The sequence below is a fragment of the Bombina bombina genome, chromosome 5, assembly GCF_027579735.1.
Source record: "Bombina bombina isolate aBomBom1 chromosome 5, aBomBom1.pri, whole genome shotgun sequence".
Classification (NCBI taxonomy): Eukaryota; Metazoa; Chordata; class Amphibia; order Anura; family Bombinatoridae; genus Bombina; species Bombina bombina.
This window is the reverse complement of record NC_069503.1, coordinates 1,018,710,483-1,018,722,962: the sequence shown is the minus strand read 5'-3', so window position 1 is coordinate 1,018,722,962 and position 12,480 is coordinate 1,018,710,483.

Below are 12,480 nucleotides of genomic sequence, written 5' to 3'. Positions count from 1 at the left end.
CATGAGGACCTGGCTCTAGACCATTCCAACCTCCTCTCCTACTCCCAAACCTTGGCAGAAATGATCACAGAACTAGAGGGCAAATTGGCAGATCTTGAAGACAGGTCACGTCGTAATAACTTGAGAGTCCGTGGCATACCAGAATCGGTCACCACAGCTGACCTTCCAGATCATCTGCAGGGGCTATTCAAAGAAATACTAGATACGCTCCAACCACAAGAACTACTGATTGATAGAGCTCATAGAGCCTTACGACCTCAAAACTCCTCTGCAGACACCCCTAGGGACGTTATCCTGAGGTTACATTATTTTGCGTCATTCACTAACAAGACGCTGAAAGACCCATATCAAAATGTACAGATTTTCCCAGATCTATCCCAGCACACTCTAGCAAGGAGAAGATCCTTCCAACAGTTCATGCGAGCCCTAAGACAGAATAACATCAAATACAGATGGGATTTCCCGTGAAGATCTTTCTACAACACCAAGACAGGTCCTATGTAATCTCCACACCTGACCAAGGAATGAAACTTCTTCGCATGATTGTTGATGATTAGAAGTCTTATATTGCCTTTATAGAAGTAATATTCTGTGGAATGACTCATATGCTTATGTTTATAATTGTTGTTTACTCCAGTGTTATTCCTATTGTTTTATGTATACCTTGACCCTCTTTTCTTTATCTTGACCCTATCTATAATAGGGTTACTGAAATACCTTAATCATTAGCACTAATACCTTATATACATTCCACTATTTTCCATCAGAACTTTTCATCACCTGTAGATTAGATACGTCGCAAGGACTCCCAAACCTAGAAAAGCTAACTCTCAAAATTAATCCCCTAGATTTAGGTTTACACATTTTAAAATTGGAACCTTCATACACCTATCCCTATTTAGGTTTATTTGTATGGCAACTTGCCTTGTGATTTTTTATCTAACATAACGTATATGAATATCTTCCTCTCATTATCCTGACCTAATGAGTTCCTTAATATAACATAGTATCACCCTCCTAAACTATTACCCTGGAGGGTCCTATAACCCTGTCACCCCAACATCCCCCCTCAACCTTCTTTACCAAAGCTCCGCTCAGGCCCACTAAGACACACTAACTAACATACTGGTTCTTTACCCATCTTTCAAATTTAAGCGGCTCTTGTCCGCTGTATTCTTTTATCCCTTTACTTTACTCTAATTACTTAAAGCTCCACCAATATTATAGGTTACTAGACTATACAAGGAGAAACGTTCAGATCACATAACTACCCAATTCCAGAGGCAAGATCCCTTCGCACTCCCCCCACTCATTTTATATCACATAGTTTAACATCTAGATACTATAAAACATGGAAAACCTCCATATCTTATCCCTTAATACACAGGGTCTTAATTCGCCAATGAAACGTAGCCTACTTTTTAATTATCCTCAGAAGAATAAAGTAAACATAGCCCTGCTTCAGGAAACTCATTGGACACCCACACCACATATTCCTCGCACAACTAAGAGATTCCCTGTAGTACTAGAAGCATTGTTCACCTCGAAATCTAGAGGAGTAGCTATCCTTTTCAGTAAAGATATAAAATTTGAACCCATACACACCGAAATCGATCCCCAAGCTAGGTATATCATAGCTGTATGCAGGTTAAACTCCCAGCTAGTTACTATTGCAAATTTGTATGCTCCAAATGTTCGGCAAATGTGTTTCCTAAATAAGGTTTTACACACATTAGCAGAAATAAAACAAGGAATTCTGATTTTAGGAGGCGATTTCAACCTCATATGGGATCATAACATGGACAGAGTGGGCCCTAGGATTTATACATTAGACAGATCTATGTACTCTTTATCCAGAGCATTCAGATCACTAATTTGCCAGTATGGCTTATATGATGTGTGGAGATCTTTTCATCCGCAAGAAAAAGACTTTACTTTTTACTCCTCCCCGCACAAATCTCATACCCGAAAAGACTACTTTTTTATCCCTGCTAAATTATTAGATAAAATATCACATGTTAAAATTGCCCTGATCTCTTGGTCAGACCATGATGCCTTACATATGTCATTCAGCGACCGATTCTCTTATTCTCCAAGTTCTCATTGGAGACTAGGAGACTACATACTGACAGACCCGATCACTAAGATCAGCACACAGGAGAAAATTACTATTTTTTTTAGAAATAAATGATGACCATCAGACTACTACTGAGATCTTATGGGCTACACTCAAAGCGGTACTAAGGGGACATTTAATAGATATAGAGACAGACTCACGTAGGAAGAGAGGCATGGTTCTCTCTTCACTTTTCGCCCAAGCCAGACTATTGAGACAGCAACTTACTAAGACATATTCCATTACTGTAAACGATCAACTTCAAGAGATAAATAAACAAATACAAGATGCTGAATTCCAAAGGACACACAATACACTAGAGAAGTTTAAAAAATTATACTATCACTTTGGTAATAAGGCTTCATCCCTATTAGCTAGGAAGCTGCGACACCGTTCTGCACAATCAAGGATATTGACTATTAGAAATAAAGGTGGCCAGCCTCTATGCGCCCCAAGAGATATAGGCCAAGTTTTCAGGGACTTCTATCAGGCACTGTACAATATAGAAACAGAGCTAGATACTCCATCTCCTTCTCCCACAGACATCTCTGATTACCTTACAAACCTTCATCTACCTACGCTGGACTCAGCACTTAGCCCCACTCTAATAGCTCCAATAACAACCCAGGAAGTAATCAATGTAATTAATTCTCTAAAAATAGGAAAATCTCCTGGCCCAGATGGATATACAGCGCGATTTTATAAAACTTACCAGGTCATTCTGGCCCCCATACTTTGTAGAGTATTTCAAGAGGTTATGCAAAAGGGTTCTTTTAATGCAGAATTCCTTGAGGCAGCAGTAGTCACAATCCCTAAACCAGGGAAGGACCCAGAACTATGCAGCAGTTACTGACTCATCTCCCTTCTTAATATTGACATAAAATTGTACGCCAAATTATTTGCTAATAGGATATCAAAAGTAATTAACCCAATCATCCACTCTGGTCAAGTAGGATTTATCCCAAACAGAGAAGGCCCGGATGCCACTAGACGTATATTAGATATACTCAGTATAGCATCAAGAGGCGAGAGCCAATTTTTGGCCTTGTCTCTGGATGCAGAGAAAGCCTTCGACAGAGTGTGATGGACTTATTTGTGGGAAACAATGAAGATATTTAACTTTCCAGCCCCTTTTATTAAGGCTATACAAGCATTATACTCTCATCCTATGGCGCGAATCAGAGGTACGGGCTTTCAATCAGACATTTTCACTATCTCTAAAGGTATGAGACAGGGCTGCCCCCTTTCCCCTCTCCTCTTCACTATAGCCATAGAGCCCTTAGCACAGGCAATATGAATAGACCCCATGTCAAGGGGCTGACGTATGGAAACCACACGCATAAGATTTTGTTGTATGCAGATGATGTAACTTTGTTTTTGACCTTCCCGGCCAACTCCCTAGGAGCGGTATTTAGTATTATTGAAAAATTCAGCTCCATGAGCTATTATAAACTAAACATAGACAAAACGGAGGCCCTGTACATCAATATATCAACTCAGAAACTTAAAGACTTGCAAAACGCCTATAGATTCCATTGGAAATCTGACTCTATTAAAGTTCTGGGGATTTGTTTAGCTCCAGATCCCACAACCACCATATAAAAATTTTTTACTGATAGGCTTACAGAGTTCCATAAACTCCTAAATACATGGAAATATAGGGAAATCTCCTGGACTGGGAGAATGGCAGCTATTAAGATGTCCTTCCTAAGATTACCTATCTATTTCGATGTATCCCATACAATATCCCAAGACCCATTCTGAATAAATTACAAGGTTTGATTACTACTTATATATGGAGGGATAAGCGTCCCAGGACAGCGAGACACACCTTAGAGAGACCTTACATACAAGGAGGACTAGCTCTCCCAAACCTACTTACATATTTCAACGCTGCCAGACTCTCTCACTTACTAGAGTGGAATAATGACAAAGCATATTCCTTGGGCTGGTATTATGCTGAGTCCTCGATGCTTCCCTCCAATTTAACACTATCTGATCTTTTGTGGATACCCCCACCATAGACAAAAACTAGGACACTTATATCCTACGCTACACAATGCCCTAAAGTTCTGGGACTCTATCCGACATGATCCCAACATTTCTCCTCATCCGTCACCCGCCCTAACCTTAACAGCAGTTTTGTTTTCGCTACCAGAAGCACACATAGACTTATGGCAGAACATACGCAGCAAGACTGTTACTGACTTTTATGATTCAGATGTCTGGATCCCTCACACACAGCTTTGCATCAAATTTAATATACCCCCGAGACTTGATCCGGGATCAAGATTGAAGATGCCGTCTGGATGAAGATTGAAGAAGCCGCCTGGATGAAGACTTCTCGCCGCCTGGATCAGGACTTCAACTCGTTCAAGTGGACTTCAAAAACTGTAAGTGGATCGTCAGGGAGTTAGTGTTTATTTAGTAAATAATTGTAACTTTAATTTAGCTCTATTTAAATTATGTTAAAGTTAGGGGGTGTTAGGTTTACATTAGGGTTAGGGTTACGTTAGGGTTTGGTTTAGGGGTTACTAGTTTAAATTAGTTTATTGCGATGTGGGGGGCTTTCGGTTTAGGGGTTAATAGGTTTATTATAGTGGCGGCGGTGTAGGGCTTAATAATTTTAGTATAGTGGGGGCAATGTGGACGGATGGCAGATTAGGGATTAATAATATTTAAATTGTGTTTGCGATGTGGGAGGGCAGCGGTTTAGGGGTTAATACGTTTATTATAGTGGTGATGATGTTGGGGAGCAGAGGAATAGGGGTTAATCATTTTTTTAAGTGGCGGCGATGTCGGGAGCGGCAGATTAGGGGTTAAAAACTTTAAAATAGTGTTTACGATGCGGGAGGGCCTCTTTTTAGGGGTTAATATGTAGTTTTATGGGTGTTAGTGTACTTTTAAACACTTTAGTTATGAGTTTTATGTTACAGATTTGTAGCGTAAAACTCATAACTACTGACTTTAGATGGCGGTACAGATCTTGTCATTTTAGGCTGTAACGCTCGCTTTTTAGTCTCACCGCAAAACTCAAAATCCCGGCACTATGGGAATCCCATGAAAAACGTCATTTTTAGGAGTGCGGTACTGACGCTGTGATACAGGCTAAAAGGCTTGCGGTACACCTATACCGACAAGACTTGTAATGGCTGCGTTAGAGAAAATGCGTTATGGGCCACAACGCTGCTATTTGACTCATAACACAAAACTCGTAATCTAGGTGTTTAGGAATAATAAGGTTAACATTGTTGTTACTCTGATCACCTTACTAAATTGTTATCAATGATAAGTAAAGTTGCATGAGGGTTCCCTACAGGTTTTTGGGGGTTGTAATTAAAACTAGAGGGGCCCATTGTACCAGAGTAGAAATATAAGTACTTTTTTGCCAGATGATCGCTGTCACCACAAAAGTGTACATATTTTGGGTGGGGGCTTGTCCACTATAAAATAAATGTTTTTGTGTCTCTAAAAACATGTTTACATTTTCATTACTTATATTCCTACAGCTATCATTACAAAATCTTGCAATTAAATTTTTGGGGCTACCGTTTGAAAGAGCAAGCAATTCTTTCAAATGAGGGGCCTTGATCATCTGATATGGGAGCTGAGATTGAAGGTTTTGAATTTGTTCCCCCATCCAGCTCTCTTACCAGCTATAGGAGTCAATTCATTAAATGCTGTAGCATATGCTGTCTGCATTAACAAGTTGTGAAATGCTTGTGCAATGCCGCCCCCTGAACATTCACAGCCAATCAGCGCTAGCAGGGGGTGTCAATCATCCCGATCAGATCGAGATGATTGCAGTCTGCCACCTAAAAGGTGGAGGACAAGTTAAGGAGCAGCGGTCTTGCGACCACTGCTTCTTAACTTATTTTCCGGCAAGCCGGAAACTTCGGGTGGAGAAAGCAGCATCCGCTGCTTGTTAAATCTACCCCATAGTGTCCCCACCTCTTTGTGATTTAACCACAAGTTTATATCTCAACATTACCATCACTCCCATTGATGGCTTGGGTGTGCTGCCCACTAGGCCACCAAAGATCTTCAGCCTGTAGTCTAAGGGATTGCCAAAAACAGCATCTGATCGGCGATCCCCTGAATGACAAGGATGTCTCATCATGCACACACAGCTGCACACACAGGACTTGATGCACATGACGAGGCATCCTCCGCATAGATATCAAACATTACATTTGGTTGCAGATAACTATGGGGTTGACCACAATCATTTAGAAAAACAAATCTAATATTTTTTCTACAGAAAATCATTAACCTATTAATGTCTATGTGGATTTTGCAAATAATTAATTTGATTTGTTTTTCCCCTCTTTTAGTTGCTAATACAATAAGGTAGCAAAGCTAATTTAAAGGGACAGTCTACTTGAAATATTTTATTTTAAAAAAAGATAGATAATCCCTTTATTACTCATTCCCCAGTTTTGCATAACCAACACACATTTTTCCTCTGTGATTACCTTGTATCTAAGCCTCTGTAGACTGCCCCCTTATCTCTGTGCTTAATACAAACTTGCGGGAGAAGGCACAATGTTATCTATATTATACACATGATCTAGCACTGTCTAGCTGTGAAAAGCTAATGAAATGCTCTGAGATAAGAGGCATGGCCTTCAAGGGCTTAGAAATCATTGTATGAGTCTACTTAGGTTTAGCCTTCAACAAAGAATGCCAAAAGAAAAAAGCAAAATTAATGATAAAATCAAATGAAAGTTGAATTTTGACTTTGCTGTCCCTTTAAATAAATAATGATAATGACATTTGTCTTTCATAAGTAAAATATGTCTTAGGGCTCGATGATTGAAAGCTCTCTGGGCTGGCGAGATTATTAAAGAATGCTTGCCAGTCCTATTTCCCTTGTGGAATGATCTAAAGCCATTTTTTACCCTGAAAACAGGGTGTCTCGCTAAGGGGCGTATACTGCATTTTCATATGAAATGTGCACAACAAAATTTGTATTTTAAACATTATACAAAACAAATATTTGAATCATTCACACAAAAATATGCAAGGGAAAATTGTATTGTTAAGGTGCATCAAAAATCGTAACAAAATTCTTCACCAAAAATCGTATGTTAACAAAAACGTAAAATTAGTATTTAATTTACACAGGAATAAATCAAATTAAATATTCACAACTTAAATCGTAATTGTAGTACACTGAATGTGCAAAAATCACACAGAAATTTGAATTTATAAATACAAAATGCAAAGCGTAATTGTTGTTTTTTCGTAAAATGGGCTGAACATGGGCGTTCCATGGGCGTATATGACAATGTCTCACTAATCCCAGCGTAATTCTATAAAGATTTTCGCACTGCAGATATCACAGTTTTTTCTCGCCAACTAAAAGGTGGCGAGCTTTTGTCAAAACAATACGAACACTTATAACCCCAATAGAAAAACAAATGCATACGAACATATAGGCGAATGTAAGATGCTATAAGCAGAAAGCAGCGTAATGTGAGTTATATTAGCTGCAGGATTTTAATTTTAAAGTGCTCCCCCTGCTCTCTGCTAACTTCGCACTAAGGAGCGAAGTTTCCCTATCCAGCGAGCTCCATTACTTTTTTTTTTCCGCAAATTTTTTATTGAAGTCATAAGTCAAAATTACAAACAAACAAGGTCCGTCCATAGACCAGAAAAATACACAAATAATGTATACATTAAGAGGATAAAAGCATTACATAACATAAGATACAGCTACAATGATAGGAGGTTGAGCTGAGTGAGCATTAAGGCTGTCTTAATAACTTCGGGGTGAGCATGTAAAATTATAGCTGGTTACCAATTGGTGTCTGACTGAGTCCACCAAGAGGTGTATAGAAGAGACAAAGAAGAAAAATATAAAGCTCTCAGAAAGGATCCTCCATCGTTTGGCAAACCGGACTGGACGGAAAAAATGTGGGACTTCCTTTTTATGTTAAGTTGAAGAACAAATGTAAACAAATGAAAACAAGTGAAAAATCTCCCCCCAATGTCAGAGGGGTTACTCTTGGACCTAAGTAATCTAGTGAGGATAAAATACAGGGTGTGAGCTTATGAATTAGTTCTTCTCAGGCTAACTTATAGAGAGGGGAAAAGGAGTGCAGCGGGCAAGAGCCGCTCTTATTATAAAAGGGGGAAAGAGGGGGAGAGGGAGGGGGAGGGAGGGGGCGGGCAGTCTGAGGTGAGCACATTAGTGTTGAGGGTGAGATGTTGGAAACATTTGGTTATCGGATCCAGTGATAACTCTTAATGGGGGCATACATTACAATATTATAGACAAATGTTTATATCAATATGAGATGGGAGGTCTATCCAACTTATATATGGAGTCAAACATACAATCTTGAATAGTGCAGGGTAGTTATGGCTCATGTAAAGAAATTGGTATAGTACCAAGACATGCTCCGGTATAAAATACTCTGTATACCCCCTTAGAGAGCCAGTAACAGCCTAAGGCAGATATACATGAGGCAATGAGTAAATAAAAAACTTAAACACATAAATCAAATAGTCATAAACTTGATAAACCGGCAAGTAATAGTTAGGAACCCTTATATAACAGTATTGTTAAATGGCTACAAACGCTTGGGCGTGGAATGAATCAAGTTATCATTGCGAAGCATTTGCAGCTAAGTAAGAGGGTTGAAATAAATGCTGTGATAAGGAAGAGATAAAGTAGTAATAAGAACACAACAAGTACTGGGTTCATAATCATAATTAAAGATTCAGCCTAGCTAACTATGTCCCACTAGGCAGAGTTAAGTATGTATACATGACTAGGACTATTTGTTTAATTTCAGAACTATAGTTCAGTGTCTCCCATAGCGCACAACTTCTAAATTATATAGCTATACAAACATAAGGAGGAGGGTCTCTTGATAAACAGCTAAATATCTGTGACCCGGCCAGGGTCACTAGTATTATGTAATATCAACCCAAATGTATAAACATACCGATATGACTTAGTATACAAACAGTGCTATTCTTTCTTTAATGTGTCTCTATAAAGTAACAGCATTTTAACTTGAAATTATGGTATTCAAAGGGATTTGTCACAGCCCCTCATCATATCTGAGAACTGCTCCTTTAGAGCATCACAAAAAACACATTCAAAATGGTACAGAACAGGTATTAAAATATATTCCCTTTATTAAAAGTCCATTCTAACTTACTATACAAAATAAAGCTTTGAAAAAAAGAAATAAAAAACTAAAAACAAGACTACCTTGTCAGATAAGATACTTCTCAGGGCAATTGTGCATCGTGGAGGTTTAGGTAAAAAACTCTGACCATACCTTTAGAATACCAAGAATGCCGATGGTCAGCTTCTTGCTCACAACTGTGAGAGCTCCAACACTGTATAAAAAATTGGTTTCCCCTTAATGTATTCTTAATGAAGTATACAATATATGTGAAATTGCTCCTTTAGGTTTGTTTTTGTATATATACTATTGGTTGTTGCTGGTTAAACCACAACCCATATCAATAGGCAGAGCTTGCAGGTAGATCTTTCTTATCTTTTTTCTCTATACATACACTATGTCCTCATCTTATATTATCTGTGTCTGATTACACCAAAGCAACTGTTATTAAAATTAATATTTTTTAGTACAATATTTCCCATTCCCCACTAGGAGTGTTAATTGAATTCTTCTGTACCTTCTTGTTTACATAACTTTAATATAGCCAATACTTAAGTATTTACATTTTTTAGTATATGTGGGGATTTTTGTAAAATATATGTCTTAATATATGTCTTAATATGTAAAGATGCTACATATGTCATCATGTACTGCTAGTCAATATATGAAAATAGGGAGCCGTTAGGGGTACACAGTCTGCCAATGGAAGGGGCAGGTGCAGTCCTTGGTGTAGTGCAGGCCCACTCTAGGATGTCAGTCATGAGTGGATCAGAATGTTTGGTTAAAAGAGTCACATGAAAGAATGACGTAAGTTGGAGGGGGTGGGTAGGGTCTCCGATTGACAAGGTTAATATCCGTAGCTGTCAGGGAGTTCCAAGATTAGAATACAATGTAAACAATGTAGCCCAATGTAATAATCAGTGGTGTGTAAGTCTATAGTAAAAGCAGCAATACGAAGACACACCACATAAATTGAGTTGTCGTATTTCTTGTTCAGAGAGGAATTGCCTGGTATTTCAGCACTGGACTAACCATAATAGGCGAGATCAGACTGATATACTACAGGAAAGTTCAACTCTGTGAGAAGCATTACTGGGCTAAAAAGAAACTGCACTCAGGCGGTAAATCAACATAAAACAAGTTAACAAGTTATTGAGCTGGTTGTTCGTTCCTGAGAGTGTGCTTCTCTGTGTGAGTATGTATATATATATCAATCATTGCTTTGCTGGGAGTTCGGCAAGGATGCTGTCGTGTGTGGATGCACGCTGCATTGCACCAATCATATTTGTCTTGAAGAAGGCCAATAATGGGGTCGAAACGTAGACATTCAATTTAATGGTGTAACGCATTTGGAAAATAAATTTGCACTGTTTTCTGTTTTAAAAAAAGTCCTGTGAGTGCCCTCCTTAATAAAAATAGTTCTACATGGTCCCTAAGAGGATAACACCCAGGCAGTGATTACACTTGAGTGGAAGGAGTGCTGGGCCGCTGGCTAAGTTTTGTATATATATATATATATATATATATATATATATATATATATACAGATCTGCAGTATTTTTTTAAAATTTCCTGGTATGAAACCAGCAGCTAAAAAGTGGTTGGTAAGTGACTCAGTACTTGATTAATTAAGAAGAGTAATCATGCCATCCGTGTTACACCAGTGCTAGCAATCAGGAGTAGCATTGGAAACCAGGAAGTGTTGCTGTTAAACAGGGCAGCATACCAAAGAAGGATCTGGATGCAAAGACATGGCACCATTATGTTATAAACAGATGCCTAGTTCATGCCAAAATCAAAATACAGTGAAAAAAATGACATGGCAAAGAAGAAAACTTGCTACTGAACAATGGAGCAAATAATAAACAAACAGTCTTGGAAGTGTCAAAAAGATGCAGAACAATATGACAGAACCTCCCTGTAGCCAGTTAAACCACTGCTGAATAATGTTAAGGTTGAACAGCAGAATGTTCTTAATTTGCTTCTGACACTGACTTAGGCATTTTTGCATTTGACTTAGAGTCCACCTTTGAGGTTAGTGACTCTGAAATTTATAAAACTCCAGTGCATGCTGAACCTCAAGGGATATTTGCTTGTGGCGCCAAGCATGATTTTACATATATATTTAACCCCTTTGCAAGTTGAGCGCACATTATTTTGCCCAATACAGTGAACTGTATGCCAGTGAAGAAGGGCTGACCAATAGCCCGAAACATGTTTGGCATTTTGCTTTAACCAGGGTTTAGGCCTTTACCTTGGATCCATTTGTTTTTAAATACGCTTGGAATAAAGATTTTTTTAATTTTACAAGAGTTTTAACTGTGAACTGTGATTGATATATATATATATATATATATATATATATATATACAGGGAGTGCAGAATTATTAGGCAAATGAGTATTTTGACCACATCATCCTCTTTATGCATGTTGTCTTACTCCAAGCTGTATAGGCTCGAAAGCCTACTACCAATTAAGCATATTAGGTGATGTGCATCTCTGTAATGAGAAGGGGTGTGGTCTAATGACATCAACACCCTATATCAGGTGTGCATAATTATTAGGCAACTTCCTTTCCTTTGGCAAAATGGGTCAAAAGAAGGACTTGACAGGCTCAGAAAAGTCAAAAATAGTGAGATATCTTGCAGAGGGATGCAACACTCTTAAAATTGCAAAGCTTCTGAAGCGTGATCATCGAACAATCAAGCATTTCATTCAAAATAGTCAACAGGGTCGCAAGAAGCGTGTGGAAAAACCAAGGCACAAAATAACTGCCCATGAACTGAGAAAAGTCAAGCGTGCAGCTGCCAAGATGCCACTTGCCACCAGTTTGGCCATATTTCAGAGCTGCAACATCACTGGAGTGCCCAAAAGCACAAGGTGTGCAATACTCAGAGACATGGCCAAGGTAAGAAAGGCTGAAAGACGACCACCACTGAACAAGACACACAAGCTGAAACGTCAAGACTGGGCCAAGAAATATCTCAAGACTGATTTTTCTAAGGTTTTATGGACTGATGAAATGAGAGTGAGTCTTGATGGGCCAGATGGATGGGCCCGTGGCTGGATTGGTAAAGGGCAGAGAGCTCCAGTCCGACTCAGACGCCAGCAAGGTGGAGGTGGAGTACTGGTTTGGGCTGGTATCATCAAAGATGAGCTTGTGGGGCCTTTTCGGGTTGAGGATGGAGTCAAGCTCAACTCCCAGTCCTACTGCCAGT